This window comes from Brachyhypopomus gauderio, chromosome 21, assembly GCF_052324685.1.
Source record: "Brachyhypopomus gauderio isolate BG-103 chromosome 21, BGAUD_0.2, whole genome shotgun sequence".
NCBI classification, from domain to species: Eukaryota; Metazoa; Chordata; class Actinopteri; order Gymnotiformes; family Hypopomidae; genus Brachyhypopomus; species Brachyhypopomus gauderio.
The window spans coordinates 5,617,983-5,624,146 of NC_135231.1; the positions used below are offsets into that span (position 1 = coordinate 5,617,983).

Consider the following 6,164-nt stretch of genomic DNA (forward strand, 5'->3'; position numbering starts at 1 on the left):
ACACACACATTAACAGTTCAAGTGGCTGACATAGCCTCTCTGCAATAACGGGCGTCTTTACATACACAAAAGTACATATTGCATATATTGGTAAATGAGCCCCTGTGTCAAATTAAAGGACAGCTATAAATGCTGCTTGGTTAAACACACGTATGTGTGCACAGTTCACATATTAGTCATAACACAACACAGTGTGTACACCCTTCAAAAATATGCACACACAGACAGACACATATTCTGTGAGTGACAGATGGACTGGAAAGAAAATACTCCCACCTCATAAATACTGTCAGTGTCTCTCTCTCTCTCTCTCTCTCTCACACACACACACACACACACACACACACACACACACCACACACACACACACACACACACACACATACACACACACACACACACACACACGTGAATGCCCACTGTGTGCATGTGAATCAGAGGGGCAGAAATGTTGTAGACATGAAAAAAACATGCACTAAAACATGCACACATAGTCTGACACACTGACAGCAGAAACTGCATTCACACTAATAATGAACGGAAAGCAATAATGAACGGAAAAATCTCACCTCATTTTCTGTAGTCTTCTGTTCTCTCTTCTGTTCTCTCTTCCTCTCTCTCTATCACTTTTTATCTCCTCCCTGGTCTCTCTCGGATACAGAGAACTGTTTGAGTCACACAGATTTCATGGAGTCAATTTGATTTCTCTTTCTCCAACACATTAAACATAGTAGTCTCTTTCCATTTGGTCCCTCTCTTCTCTTTCACGCTCTCTCTCTCTCTCTATTTCGCTCTCTCTCAGAGGTGTGCATTCAAGATAGCGCTCTTCTTTCTCTTCTCTCCCTCACACTCACACACATGCGCACACAGGCAAGACAACAGCTCACCCCCTCTTCCTCTCCCTCTCTCTCTCTCTCACACACACACACACACACACACACACACATACACACACAAACATGCATGAGTGTGCACTCAGACACGCTCCCCCAATCTCCGTGCTATCCCTGGCAGCAAGAGAGAATGTCAGAGCCCAAGCCCCGCCCCCATCTCCACCTCTCCCCGCCCCCATCTCCACCTCTCCCTGCAGTCTGGCTATAAATACAAGGATGGATGTGAATATGCAGTCTTATTCCCTCACGCTCCTCCATCTCTCGTCCCTCACGACCCCCCCAAGATCCTTCTTGTATGACCTTGCATTGTGCTGACTGGCTAGCAGTGGGCACATACATGTGTTCTTTTAGTATGTACATTGTACATGTGCACACACACACACACACACACAACCCCGTGCATGCCCTTAGCCATGAGATTAATATGCACTCATGAATCGCACAGATGTGACAGCCCTGCAGATGTTATGACCATAAAACTGATGCTGGGTGTGGGGACGTGATTAAATCGATAATATAGATGACTGGGTGACAAACCAGACCCCCCCCCCCCCAACTCACAATGACAACAATGGCTCCACCTGCTGCCTCTGATTTAACAGACCCAACCTCTACCAGAACCCTGGAGGGCTGCATATACGCGCCTCAGCGAGACACACAGTCGGACCACTGCACTCACGCCTACGCCAGCCAGCACACGCTCTCTCCCGAGCCGCACAGCACCAGCAACGAAGGGCTGCAGCTTCACACACGTTTCACCAGCTAGTAGTGTCTGTCGCAATAGTAGCACTGGAACATTTCTATGGCCACAGCACCAAAACCCAGTATGTACCAGGAAAGGAAGCCTTCCTACCCACGATGGACACGTCAGACGGAAGCGGGCTTACTCAGCTCAGAGTCAGATCCCAATCAGCGGTGGGAGGGGCTGCCGTATCGCGACGTGCCGCCATCGATAAGCGTGCCTTTTTTCACTTTCCTGGTTGCGTTCTTATGTGATTCTCGCAAAAAAATCAGGCAATAACATGAATAAACGCGAGTGGCACCTGCCTTTGAGGTTCTAACTGTCTATCTATATATATATATATGCTGGGCAGAACATGTGTTTACTCATTACAGTGTTGTGCAGTGGGATTAAAGTGCAGCAAGTGTTTTGGGGAAGGCTTACGGGGTGAGCGGCAGAGAGACGAGGCGCTGTCTCCGCCCCCTGCTTTCCTGTGCTTGCTTCCTTCCTCTGCTGCCTCGGCGTTGGGCTCTACCTCAGCCCTTGCCTCAGCGAATCAGGATGTGGTGACAAGAATGCAAACGCAGAAAAAACACAAACTCCTGAGCTTCTCCTTCAGCGTGAACCTCACCTGCGCGTGTGCACACGTACACACTCGCGGCCCACGTGAAGGATCAGCCCTATGGCTGCGTGTGCACGCGTCCTGGTGACACGGACCCTGCCGAGTGCCGATCGAGCTGAAGAGGGTCTACGCTTCCAACTATGGTGGACGAGCTCTCGCACAGATGGAGTGTAGGATCTTGCTACACGTTCTGGCTCTCCTCTGAAGAGCGGTTGGGCTCCGTGAAGCAGTACCACACCCGTGTGCACGTGGAAGACGTTTATTGGGCAGGGCATGGACAGCAGAACCAGCCCAACAGTGGGGGCATTATACAACCTGGTGGGATGCCTACAGAAACACTGACATCACACAAGCAGCAATATCCCAGCATTATGCTAATTCTGTCATTGGTGCCTCACCTGGCCCTCCTCCTAATTTATCCCATCACCCCCCCCCCCCCCCCCCCCCCCCCCCCCCAGGACAATTCAGTTTCCACTTGGTCAGACAGTTCTCCAGCTTTGACCTACTTAATCACTATGGTTGTACAGACACACACTCAAAACTACCCCCCCCCCCCCACACACACACAACCACCCACACTCACAGAGAACAGTATTGTATAAGAGAACAGAAAATGATGGTGAAGTAATACTCCATAAATGGAGTCATACAAACTGACCAAAAAACTAGTAGTACTTTAATTCTCCACCACACCAACAGGCATCTCATGGAGCAACCTCATTTTAACCTCATTTTATCCTCACTTTAAATTTTCAAAGAATGCTAAACCCGATGCATAACAGATCGCTAGTAGCCTACGCATAAAATACTCAATCTGAAGTAAACAGTTTGAGCACAGTTACACCCTCCCCTCCTGCTTGTTCCAAAACACCACAGTATCTCTTGGCGACATTGACCATCGCAACAGAACTGTTGTATTTCCTCACGTCGGGAGAGGCAGTGCTACAAAGACTCCAGTCTGACTTAATAAATGCCAAAAACACGGAAGAGCATGCTAAAAATAGGGCTTCCAGATTTGGACAAAAACGACTTTATATGTAAGAGTTTGGATGAAGGGTTGAGATTGCTTAGAACATCCGTAGTTCTAGGAGTGTCAGAGATTGCTCAATGCCACCCGACTTGAAAGACACGGCGGACATTTGTGCGAGAACTCAGTACCCAAGTACCTCTGTTAGAGATGCAGTTGCTTTATTGAGATGCAGCCTAATGACATCTGAACAAAACACAATGTATTTTAGGCTCTTGTGGTATTGTTACAAAGGCTGATAATGTACAATGTAGCACTCACACCGCATATTAAGACCACAGCTATAAACAGAAAGTGCAATTTTGCAAAGTACACTTATGCCATACTGGTATGCTGTAACATCTTTGCATTCGTACATGAGAAAGTTTTTTTAGAAACAGAAAGAAAGGTTCGAGCCCCAGCTGTAGTAAATACCACTATAGATGTCCAAAACGTGTGTGTGAACAAGATGATGACCCTTTCAACAAGACAAGTGTTTCCATGGTTACAGTGGAGCAATTATTGTTCTCTTCAGAACAAGGCAACGTGTTTAGCAGGACCGTTTGGCCCATGGTACAGAAACACACAGTCCAGTTTTCCATATTTGTGGTACACCTGTGAGACAGGGCCAACATCCACTACAGAAAAAATGATAATCAAGCCCAGATGATGGGCAACACCAGTTAATTTTGTCATACATACAAATGTGTGTTTCATACAGTTTTTGTATAAATCAGTTATAAGATTTAGTTGTTTTTGTATGCAATTCTAATGAATTACAATTTTTTTCTATCAATGTAAAAACTGATGATTCCCATTATAATTCAGTCCATTCTCTTCTTCATGGGTGATGGTATTGTAGGTGGGACAAACCTCTCCAACCTTTGATAGGTTTAAACATAGAAACTGAATCAGTGGAACATGCTTTCTTACATTATCTGCCTTCGTTAGTACTGCTCGCTAGCTAATTATACAATCAGCAACATGTGGTGCTTGTAACAGCGAGGGGTGAGGCAGAACGCCTATTTATTTTAGCAATAGCGCATTAGCGGTACGCAAAAAACATGGATCACTTAAACACACGACATGGGACTTGGATCAGAGACAAAGACAGGACTGACACGCATACTGTCACAACTCGCTCCTCAGACATTCACCCTTCTAGCTCCATAGTGCCCTCTAGAGGAGTAGCGCTGACACGTGGCGTCAGATCCCCGTCACCGGAGTACTAGACACACACCTGGTCCTCATTGTGAGTGAGCAGCAGACAAGGCACAGGGTCTGGTTCATGTAGGGTGAAAAGAAGTAGCATGTGTTTATTTAATCCCCATATAGAGGCAAGAAAACTATTTACAGGAACAAACTAAGACATAAAAAAACAAAATGTGATAGTTCACAAGTTCTTCACATCAGTTGTCACAGTTCATTCATCAAGATACTTTCTTACTTTCAGCATTACATGCTCTCCCACCAAAAAAAACCTCCTCAAACTATTCACATCAGGCCTTTTATAGTGCTACCCAGGAGTGGTGTGATGTCACTTCCTGGATTTTTGACGGGAAACCCAACCCATAAAAGCTCTCTACAGAACCCAGTCTGTTTTCTCAAGACAACATGGCTGCCTTCCTCTGCATACTAATCACCGGTATGTGTCTTCTTTAGTTTAAATTGCTCATATAAAAATTCCCATATTTCATTACAGACATTATATACCTTTCTCTGTGCAGGTTATCCCTTGGTAAGCTGATGAATATTACTCAATAAAAAGTAAATAAAATCCTACGTGTCTTTATTTAGTTATCAACTTACAACATATTAAAGCAATGTCCATATTTATGTGTTGTGTACATTGTATTGGAGGGCTGCTCCATCACACTCATCACCATCACTCTTCCCTTATATAAGTCTGAAGCCTGCACTTCCTCCGCCCACTTCCCACAGGCCCCCAAAGTGGTCGGAAATAGTAAATAGGTCAGTTATTACAGTTATTACAATACAATTACATTGTTATTACATAGTTATTGTAAAAAGTGCAGGTTTGGTCGTAGGGTCACCATATTTGGTGCTGTGGGAGGGGACAGGAACAACATGCCCGAGCGTCTTTTTTCCCCATAGAGAAACAGTAACGAGGTGCGCAGAGCGCGCCGGGGAGGGCGGGTTGGCGCGCGGGTGATAGGTGTCGTGTGTTGTTATTATAAGAATTATTAATTTGACTAATATTATTAAACAATGAAATTATGATTATGTGGACTTTGCTTGTTTTCACATTTATTAATTGTTCATTTGTTTAAAAAAAAACAAAAAAAAAAAAAACGCATGCACGCGAGCGCCCCCCTGGACAGCCGGCGCCCCTAGCATTTGCCTATATCGCCTAATGGAAGGGCCGGCCCTGTATATGGGACAAATCAAATCTTGTTTCTCAACAGGTCTTCTACATATTTCCATGTGATATTATCAAGTTGGAATAACCGTTTCTTCAAAAGCTGTGTATGATGCATTTTCAGTGTCACCAGAATCTGAACCTGAAACTATTATTTCTTGAAAAAAAGTTTGTGAAAATCAGTCATTCAACAAATTCAAGTTAAAATTCAGGTTCAGGTTTCTCCATGTTCTTGTTTGTTTTCCTCACAAAATAGCTAGGCCAATAATCGAAATCAATACAAAGCAACTTTTATCGTGTCCAAGCTCACAGTTTATGGCTAACTAGCATAACACACAATTAACAAACAAAAGTTCTAAACTATCTTCATTTGCACAAATCCTACAAATGCAATGCTACTCGCACGCAGTGGTTTAAATTACATTGATGGTGAAGATCAGCCTTCACTGATAAATATAATCTATAGTAATAAATCCTTTAAATTTACAGTGTTGCCGTTTACTGTCTACCACTGTAGATTTACGTACCCTATAATCGGAGTT

General features: G+C 44.4%; 1 protein-coding gene across 3 annotated transcripts in view; it reads right to left on the minus strand.

Moving 5' to 3' along the window:
• Positions 1-995, minus strand: part of arhgap4b (Rho GTPase activating protein 4b) — a 22,370-nt gene extending 21,375 nt beyond the window's left edge. For all 3 annotated transcript variants that reach the window (XM_076983662.1, XM_076983661.1, XM_076983660.1), the window contains exon 1: positions 570-995. The gene's annotated coding sequence lies outside the window, so the exon portion shown is untranslated. The remainder of the gene's footprint in view (positions 1-569) is intronic.
• Positions 996-6,164: the final 5,169 nt, after the last annotated feature.